Genomic DNA, 10,181 nt, shown 5'->3' on the forward strand with positions numbered 1-10,181 from the left:
ATCCCTGCATAGCTGCTCTCAAAAGAGCTCAGTACCAGTAGGTATGACCACAACAAAATGCATCTATCAATGCATCTGTCTGTAGAGAATCTGCTGTTGTTGAAATGACTGCCAAATTGCCTGTGAAAGTGCTATGTCTGGTATCTCGAGAATCTATGTGTGAACAGGCTAACAAAACCCCTGTAACCTGTAACCTACATGTCAGTGTCTCTATGTGTGGATTTCTGCAACCCTGCTAATTCGGTCATTTTTTGTTATCAAGATAATGCGTGTGTGTGTGTGGGGGGGGGGGGAGGGGGGTTGTTTTTGCTAGTTGTGTATGCATGAATGGTTGTGTGTATACATGCTCATCCATGAGTGTGTGATTATGTGTTGTCTTGATGTGAATGTGTATGCATGATAAGGTGTGAGTCTCTCTCTCTCTCTCTCTCTCTCTCTCTCTCTCTCTCTCTCTCTCTCTCTCTCTCTCTCTCTTTCTCTCTCTCTCTCTCTGATCACACATACTTAGCTTTCATGAGCAAAAGTCACAACTTAAGCATTACTGCAAGAATGGTACAATGAAACGTTACAACATATTTGGTGTTTCCGTTTTGGATTTCTTATCCAATTTAGCTTGCATGGACACTTTGCGCTGTTTTTTCGGCCTGGAAAAGAAAATGGATGCACAGATTTCTCTTGCTGTCTTTTAGAAGATATTTTCTCAATAAATGGCTTTGCCCCTCTTTAGGGTATTGCCAAAACCATCCTCCATAGTGGAAAATGCTTCCATGTCATGTTGTGCCTTCACCAAATTCACATGGGCCAATGTGCCCCTTAGTCCATGGCATTCTTCCTTAATGAGTGCTTTGTCTACTCCCATAGTCACTAACAATTCCTCAAAGATTTTCCAAAGTGGTTGAATACTCACCTGGGTTGTTGAAGAATCAATGTGTTCATGCTCCCCTTCTTCCATGGGTGCGCACACGCTAGTAGGAGGGGACTCCCCACTAGAGAAGGCCTCCATTCTCCCTCTTGGTCGCCTGCCTAATTGCAATGATTCATACATGTATATGCATTGCTTCACAAGCGAGGCTTGGGTGTCTCCTCTCATTAGCATGACCTTGATTTGATGCTTGCATATGTTACCTTGTTTAGCCCACTTACAAGTGCAACACGCCCATTCACAATCGATGTTGAATACCGTGTATCCTTGGCCAGGGGATGAAATACTTTCCACGAAAGCCACCCCTTTGGAGGAATCCACAAAGGTGACATACCCATCTGGTATGTGAAGTGCCCGTTGGTAGGAGTTCTCCAACCACCATCTCGTGTAGGAGCCAATCTACACGCCGAGCCACGAGCCTTTTTGTGGTGCCAAGGAACTTAGAATTTAATTGGCCATGATATGCCTCAATGGCACCATTTGTATCTTGTCCAGCATGTTGGAATTAGGGTTGTAGAGAAACACACACAGCTTAGAGAAGACGAAGGAAGCTCAAGGCACACAATAGAGAGTGTGTTACTTAGTGTGCAATGGAAAGATAGATAGCCCTAGAGTGATGGGCCTATATACAATGCACTGGGGGAAAACCTCCTAAAGAGGAAAAAATTGCCCCGACGGTCCTAGTGTATCACACACATCACTACCACATGTATATGTGTAACAAATTCCCCCTGAGTGATACGGTGAACGAGAGCTGGCACATGAGTAAAGGGAAGTGCCATGCCTTGAGGACATGATCAGTCCATAAAGGAGAGTAAGCCCAAAGCTTTGCGGAAATCTTCGAGCTTCTCACGAGACAATGCCTTTGTGAACTGTGTTGGCACATAAGCCAAGCTGATCTCTACTGCTGAGAGCCTCTCCCTGACATAGTGGTAATGCACCTCAATGTGCTTTATGCGAGCATGAAAAACTGGGTTCCTCACAACTGCCAATGCGCTCTGACTATCAGTGTAGATAGTGTCCTGTCGAACACCCAAATCAGTCATAAGGCATCTGAGCCATACACACTCAACCGTAGCTGTGAAGATTGCCCTGTACTCAGCCTCAAAACTCAAAGTGTCCATAGTACGTTGCTTCTTGCTCAACCATGATATACATGAACTGCCAAGCATGAAACAAAAACCACTTGTGGACACTCGCATGTCAAAACAACCAGCCCAATCTCAGTCCGAAAAAGCATGTAAGTCTGGCGGCAATGATCCCCCCTTGGGATAAAACAAGACAAGATGTAAAGTCCCACTAAGATAGATAAAAATACTCTTGACAGCTTGCCAATGCTTAGATACTGGGCTATGAATAAGTTTGCGAACGTGAGAGACTGCAAACTGAATATCCGATCTCGTGTTGCATACATGAATGAGGCAGCCAACAACAGTTTGGTAAAGAGTGACATTAGCACAATCACTAGCATCATGAAGACTCAATTTCAAACCTGTTTTTATGGGAGTGTCAATAGGTTTGCAATCCTCAAGTCCAAATTTACATAGCAATGTCTCTATGTAACTTTTCCGACACAAGGCAAGACCACCATCACATTGCTTAAACTGTATGCCCAAGTAATGATGCAACAACCCCGAATCTTTCATCTTGAAAGTAGCATTCAAATCAGCCTTAAATTCAACAATATGTCTCTCATTTGGTCCAGTGATCAGCAAATCATCTACATAAAGAACCACAATGAGAAGTATATCACCGTCACGCTTTACATACAATGTGCTTTCTATTGGATTGTTATTACGAAAGCCTTGTTTGACCAAATGAGTGTCAGATTTCTCATACCAAGTGCGAGAAGATTGCTTCAACCCATACAAAGCCTTCTTGCATCTGCACACTTTGTCCTCTTGTCCTTTCTTTACAAAACCGCGAGGCTACGTTACAAAAACTTCCTCAAATATGTCACCATTCAAGAAAGCTATAACAATGTCTGATTGTTGTACATCCCAACCAAAATGAGCTTCCAATGCACACAGAAAACACACATTAGTCATACAACAAGTGGGAGCAAAAGTCTCTTCATAATCTATGCCTTTTTGCTGTGCATAACTCTTTGCAACAAGTCGAGCCTTATGGAGATCGATCTCACCATCCGGCTTGCATTTCAACTTGTAAACCCACTTCGTACCAATTGCCTTTTTGCCAGGAGGCAAATCACATAAAGTCCATGTGTCATTTTCTATAAGTGCATCATATTCTGATCGCATGGCAGCCATTCAAATTTTTGAATTCTGTGCTTTATCAAAAAATAGAGGTTCCTCAACATCATGTAAGCTAGACACAGCCAAAGCATAACAATCTGATGCATAAGATGCATGGTGAGAGCATGAACAAGTATGGCTAGATAAAGGTGCATCCCATTTACTGTCACACAATGTATGCACCGGCCATTTTGGCATACCTCTAGCCTGCTCATTTTCAGCCCTTTCCTCATTAAGTACATCATGTACATCTGCATCAGTAATAGGCTGATCTGTAACATTTTTAGAAACCCCCAAAAGCTGTACATTTGCCTCATTGGAATTTACATTAGAACTTCCACCACCACTGAAAAGAGGCAACAAAGTGTCATAAATGTCATATGAGCTTACATTATTGTCTCTAGTACATGACAGCAAGGGCTGAACAGAATCTTCCACAAACAGTACATCCCATGAAACCAGAATACACTTTGTTTGCGGATGATTAACCTTTGATTTCAGCACTATAACCAACAAAAATACATTTGAAAGCCTTATCATCCAATTTTTTGCGTTGTGTTAGTGGCACCAAAGCATATGCCAAACAAAAAACACTCATGTGCTCAATAGAAGGCTTTCTATCATGCCATGCTTCATATGGAGTAATAGACTGCAAAGATTTTGTAGGACACCTATTTAGTACATAAGTGACACACACGATGGCCTCAAGCCAAAAAGAATACGGCAAAGCTTGACTTTTGACCATACATTGTGCCATATTTGTAAGTGACCCGTGTTTCCTCTCAGCAACACCATTTTGCTGAGCCGTATAAGGCACTGTACATTGGTGTTTTATCCCACGACTAGCGAGAAATGCATTGCATTAAATTCATGAGACATATACTCCCCCCCTCGATCGGAACAGAGGGTGTCCATAGTACATTTTGAGACATTTTCAGCCATAGCCAAATTTCTTTTGAAGCACATAAAAACTTCGGACTTCGCTTTAAGCGGAAATACCCATGCATGCCTGGAGTAATCATCAATGAAAGTCACGAAGTAAAGCTAATTTCCCAAGGACGGAGGTTGCATGGGCCCACAAACATCACTATACACAAGCTGCAATTTGCAAATGGCCCTAACAAAACCATCCTTTGGAAACTTTGAACGCTGCATCTTACCCAAAATACAGCCTTCACAAACATGTTTGACAGGTGCTTCAAGAGGCGGCAAAGAAGCAACCATATCAGATTTTTGCAAATGCAGCAAACTAGCAAAATTCAGATGACCGAAACGTGCACGCCAAAGTTTTGCATCTGAAATAGCCCTTGAATCTTCAACTGCATTTGCAAAATTTTGTCCACACTTGTCATACAAAGTGAGCTTATACAGCCCATGACACAAAAGCCCAGATGCAACAATTTCATCACGAAAACTGAGATCATGAACTGTACATCTGTCATCCACAAATTTGACTACAAGTGCAAGTCTAGCAAGTGCAGATATATACAAAAGATTTTTCTTGATCCCAGGTACATAAAGTGCATCAACAAGTGTGAAAGAACTGCCATTTGCAGTTGTAAGCACAATCTTTCCAACTCTCTGAACCGGATAAGAGGCATTGTTGGCACAAGTGACTGAATTCCCATGAGGGACAAACTCAGGAGAGGTGAGCAATTCACGATGTGAGGTAATGTGCTTTGTAGCACCACTATCGAAATACCACACATGTGAATCTGCAGCAATTGACATGCATTCATCATGGAAAACAGGATTGTAAGTGCACTTTGGACTAAAAGCCCATTCTGCATCAACATCAGCATCACAGTCTCCTTTCACAGAAGACTCAAGAATGGCTGAATTTGTAGTGGAACTAGCATTTGCAGTGGAACCACCTCTTTCTTCTTAGCCTCTTTGGCCTTCAACTTAGGACACTGCTTGATCAAGTGATCATTAACTTTACAATAATGGCAATGCATCTTCTTTTTGCTCTTATCACCAGAATTGCCAAACGAAGTGCTGCCAGCAGAAGCATTGGGAACAGAATTTTTGCCACTCGAAGCAGAATCATAAGAAGTGACTGCATTGCTATTACCACCCTTTCTTTGAGAAGCAATAAAAGCCTGTTCAACTGCACGCTATCTAGTCCTTCTTTTTCTAAAAAGTGGCTCTTGCAACAACAATGTGCATAATGCATCAAACTTGACAACTTCAGGATTTGCTTGGGTAAGTCTCCAAGTACTAGCAGAAGTCTGGTAAGAATTTGGTAAGGCATCAAGAACAATTTGCACAAGGGAATTGTCTGAAATGAATTCACTTGCAGAAATAAGTTGCTCATTGATATCCTTGACACCAGCAAGAAAAGTGTCCATATCATCTTCCTCATGCATAATATTCGACTCCAGCTCTTTACGTAGCAAAGCAATTTGAGCCTCATTGCGGCTTGCATAAAGACCTAATGGAATATCCCAAGCCTCTTTTGCAGATTTTGTTGAATGAATTTGAGGAACAATGGTGCATTTCAAAGACAATAGAATCAATGCATGATCCCACACATCCTTTATATCCCAACGAGATTGTTCTGTCGTAGGCAAAACAACTCTAATAGCAACAATCCTTGCAGAAAGACCTACCACATCCTCAACATCGCCTACATCCTCAGAATTAGGATGTACATCAATGCCCTGCACAATATTCCAGACGCCGTTTGACACAAGAACATGTTGCATCATGTAAGCCCACATAGGGTAATTGTCCCCATCCAATCTGTCCTCAGCAGCAAACATCTTGAACACATCTGTGTTGTTGTCAGCCATGGTAAATGCTGCACCTGATGTGAAAATTACCCAAAAAGAGGAGAAACAAAGCAGGAACAACACGTGCTATATAGCACAAACCATAGAAGACTTTAAGGCACATGTTATGCAAAAAACGACACTGACAAAAATTTTGCACAAAATGACAAATTGCATGTGCAGACCTACCTGTTGAGCCCAAATCAAAATTTTGAGCAGACTAAGCTCAATGAGTTCTCCCAAAATGTTTGTCGACCTGGGAATGCTCACCAAACCTCACTGAAATCAAAGAAAGTGAGCAGGCGTGTGCTGCAGCAAGCTGGTGACCGAGCCTGAACCTGTTCTGATACCAATTGTTGGAATTAGGGTTGCGGAGAAACGCACACAGCTTAGAGAAGATGAAGGAAGCTCAAGGCACACAATAGAGAGTGTGTTACTTAGTGTGCAATGGAAAGATAGATAGCCCTAGAGTGATGCGCGTATATACAATGCACGAGGGAAAAAACCTCCTAAAGAGGGAAAAAATGCCATGGCGGTCCTAGTGTGTTTACACATATCACTACCACATAGTGATGTGTTTACACACATCACTACCACATATATATGGTAACACAGCACGAGGAAAATTGTGTGTTGCCCGCACCCACATTTCTGTGCCATAAGGGGACAAACAAAGGTTAAGAGACAATGGGATAAGCATAGGGATTCATGAGATATGTGTGATGGCATTGTCTCACCTATCTTGGACTCCCAATAGGTCTTAAAGTACATGATGAATTCATTCTCTTGGCTATATTGGTTGTAGAAGGACTCGATCATCATCTTTGCTTCCTCCTTGGTGACCTCCTCCCTAGATGTACATGTACCTAGCATATTCATAATTGCCCCCAAAGCCTGAAACATCCTGCTCTTTTTGGCCAATCCTTGACCTTTCTGATAAGATTTTTTAGCCAACATTGCTTGACATGCCACAAACAAAGTAGAATAGGTTGATGGAATACAATTTTGCTTAACAAAACACCCACTAACTTTTGTAAGTGCATGCATCAATGTAGTCATTCATGACATAAACCATAAAGGTCTATATCTTATAGCGGCTATCTCTTGCTCTGCATCATCAACCATAAATGCTCCAAGATCCCAAGACTTCTGGTGGTCAAGCATAGAGTTCTTGAAGCATGTCAACCAGGTTCAAGTGATTTCAAAGGTGGCTGAAGATGTTAGGGCCCATGCAATGGGTACACCATTGCGATGGCTATCAGACACAAGGATAGTGTAAAGATCATGACAACAAAAGCACGCGATGCAAGAGAGGAAAACCACATGACGCAAGAGACAAGGTATGCTACCTTGTATTTATTGGTACTGAAGGTTGCATTCATTGCAAGGAGATTTGCATTGTCGTGTTTGAGAAACATCTCTCTTTGCCATGGAGTTTGTATTCCCAACACAAAGTCCAAGGAGTTCTTTTCATCCTGATGTCGGTATACAAAAATATTCCCCTTGTTCTCCATGCACCATCTCCTCACACTCTCAGCATCATTGTCATGCCATTGATATTCATCAATGGAGAGCGTTTGGCCAATATTAAGGACATCTTTTATGCTCAAAAAATCATCCTTAACCATGGAGTACATAGGATCCATGGTTGTTTGAGTGTGCAGTGCTTGAATGTGCTTTTCCATAACTTGTTGAGGTGAGAATACACAAAACAACATGTTCGCAACCCAAAATTTCTTATGCATAAATATCCAAGGAGAGAACTTTGAGGAATCACCATCATGAGAAGAACCATGGCATACCTCATCATCACCATTTGTGTGATAGGGATGGATGTACAAAATGACGCCCACATCTGGCTCGTTGCCAATTGCTTAACTTGGAAATAACATTGACAACCTCGCAAAAGCATGCCTTTATTAAGTGGTGGGTGCCTCTTCTTTTTGTTGTTTCCTGTGACGATGCTTCGTTACCATCTCCATCTATCACACATTTTTGTGTATGAGGTACTGACGATGATGACTTTGGACCAAATGCACACCAAAACCTATCATGAAGAACACAAGATTTCCTAATTGTATTGCAATAACCCATCATAACAATGTGATTAAAGGTTGATTGAAGTTGGATATACACTTACACTTTTCGCTCAATCCATGTGTCGATAGTGATGCGTTTAGGTTGTTCCGGTGTATGCCTATGGTGCGTGGTAATCTTTGAAAGACGTTGGAAAATCCTCTGACTTTGCCTCGCCAACTACAAAATCATTCACTTGCGACCATGGAATTTGAGCTTCACACATTATTCGATACTTGGATTTCTCGTTGTATATATGCAACCATTGTAGTGATGAAGAATTAAAGATACCGGGGTTAGGAATTTGTAGATTCATTTTGGATCGAGAGGTTGCGAGCGACGGATTTGGCACTTCCAAATCACATCAACTAAGACATAGTGTGGATGTGGGGAGAGAGAGAGAGAGACCAATTGGCCTAAGCCATTTGCAAAATGTGATTTCTTTCTTTTGTGTGTGTGTGTGTGTGTGTGTGTGTGTGTGTGTGTGTGTGTGTGTGATGGAGGTATTGGTGGGTGTTGTCATTTTCAATTTTTTGATTTTGGGCATGTTCAATTGTGTGTTCAAAGAACACTAACACATGGTGTGTGTGTGTGTGTGTGTGTGTGCACGTGTGTATGTGTGTGTGTGTGTGTGTGTGTGTGTGTGTGTGTGTGTGAGAGAGAGAGAGAGAGAGAGAGAGAGAGAGAGAGAGAGGGAAACAACCAAGTCGTGCTTAGCCAAATTTAATGGTCATTCAACCTATTTTCAATAAATTTTAAACTTTTCTTGGACTGCCTTTAAGGTAATAAGGATGGTACTCGTGAGTCATGAGAATATGCCAAAGAGGGAAAGGGGTAAGGTGACGGTGGTTGCAACCGAAAAAGGACAGATGCTGACGCAAGGACGCAAGCTATAGCTTGGTACTAGCGATTTGGGCATTCCACATGCCATGTTGGAGTGTGTTGATTGGGCTTGTGTGGATGCCACCTGGACTTAGAGTCTGATTTCTAGACAGAGCCTCTGTCTTGTACACATGTTGGACTACTCGGCTGCTCCCCCCCCCCAACGTCAACTCATGTAGTAGTTTGCAATGATGGTGGTAGCACCCATCGATCTACCTAATCTGGCACTGCTCATGATCACCCATCATTGGTGAGCTCTCTATCCTGCACACATCGTGGTTTGCTCGGCCCCTAAGATGGTAGCAACCAAAGTGGCTCGTCCACACGTAGCGCATATTATTGCGTCGACTATTAGTGCTGGCTAGGACATTGCCTTACTATTTATATAGGTTGCTAGGTAGACTTGGACTCTCTCTCTCTCTCTCTCTCTCTCTCTCTCTCTCTCTCTCTATCTCTCTCAACAAAGGACAAAGAATTTCAAGAAATGAGATTTCATGACTATTCATAGTCTTTCTCCAAGTGTTTTAATAGAACCATTAATTAGAGTCGAGGGGATATGTTGAGATTGCTCAAGGTCATCAACGAACAACAAATGAGTCTTGATGGTGGGGATGAGGATACATTTCAAGCGCTTCTTTAATGTGACGCTCAAAATGCTGCCACAATGATGGTCTTCTACTCTCCTGAGTCCAACGCACGTCAATTTTTCTTTGCCTTCTAACTTTTGAGTGAGAGAGAGAGAGAGAGAGAGAGAGAGAGAGAGAGAGAGAGAGAGAGAGAGAGAGAGAGAGAGAGAGAATGGAAAAGCTCACATAATGTAAGCATTGCTTAAAAAAGAAGTTTTGGACTAATTTGATGATTAATTCATGGCATAAGGAGGAATGCTTATGCCAAAATAACATGGACATATATAGAAGCCATCATGGAAGCTCTGGGCTTTGGGCCGTGCCTTTGTCGTCTGGTAAGTGTACTGGGAGCTTGAAGCCAATCAGAGATCCTATTCAATGATAGAGTTGTGGGCTCTTTTTGTGGTCAAAAGGTCTATTAAATAGGGATGCCCTCTGGCCCCCTACTTTTCGCCATAGGATCACATCCTTTAATCACGAAGCTCGAAGCTAGTGCGGCACAAGGGGAGTTGGAAGGCTTGGCTTTGCCAAGAAATAGCCAACTCCTAGCAAACCTTTTTGTAGACGATTCTCTCCTCTTCTTGAATGCGTGCCCCCAGATCATCAGGAAAGCTCTGGAGATTGTACAAATATTCTCAATAGCTTC

General features: G+C 42.2%; 1 pseudogene; it reads right to left on the minus strand.

Annotated features, from left to right (window-relative positions):
• Positions 1-565: 565 nt before the first annotated feature.
• LOC147432216 (uncharacterized) lies at positions 566-8,045 on the minus strand (annotated as a pseudogene).
• Between the last annotated feature and the right edge of the window lie 2,136 nt (positions 8,046-10,181).

This window comes from Adiantum capillus-veneris, chromosome 20, assembly GCF_014529385.1.
Source record: "Adiantum capillus-veneris isolate H3 chromosome 20, ASM1452938v2, whole genome shotgun sequence".
NCBI lineage: Eukaryota > Viridiplantae > Streptophyta > Polypodiopsida > Polypodiales > Pteridaceae > Adiantum > Adiantum capillus-veneris.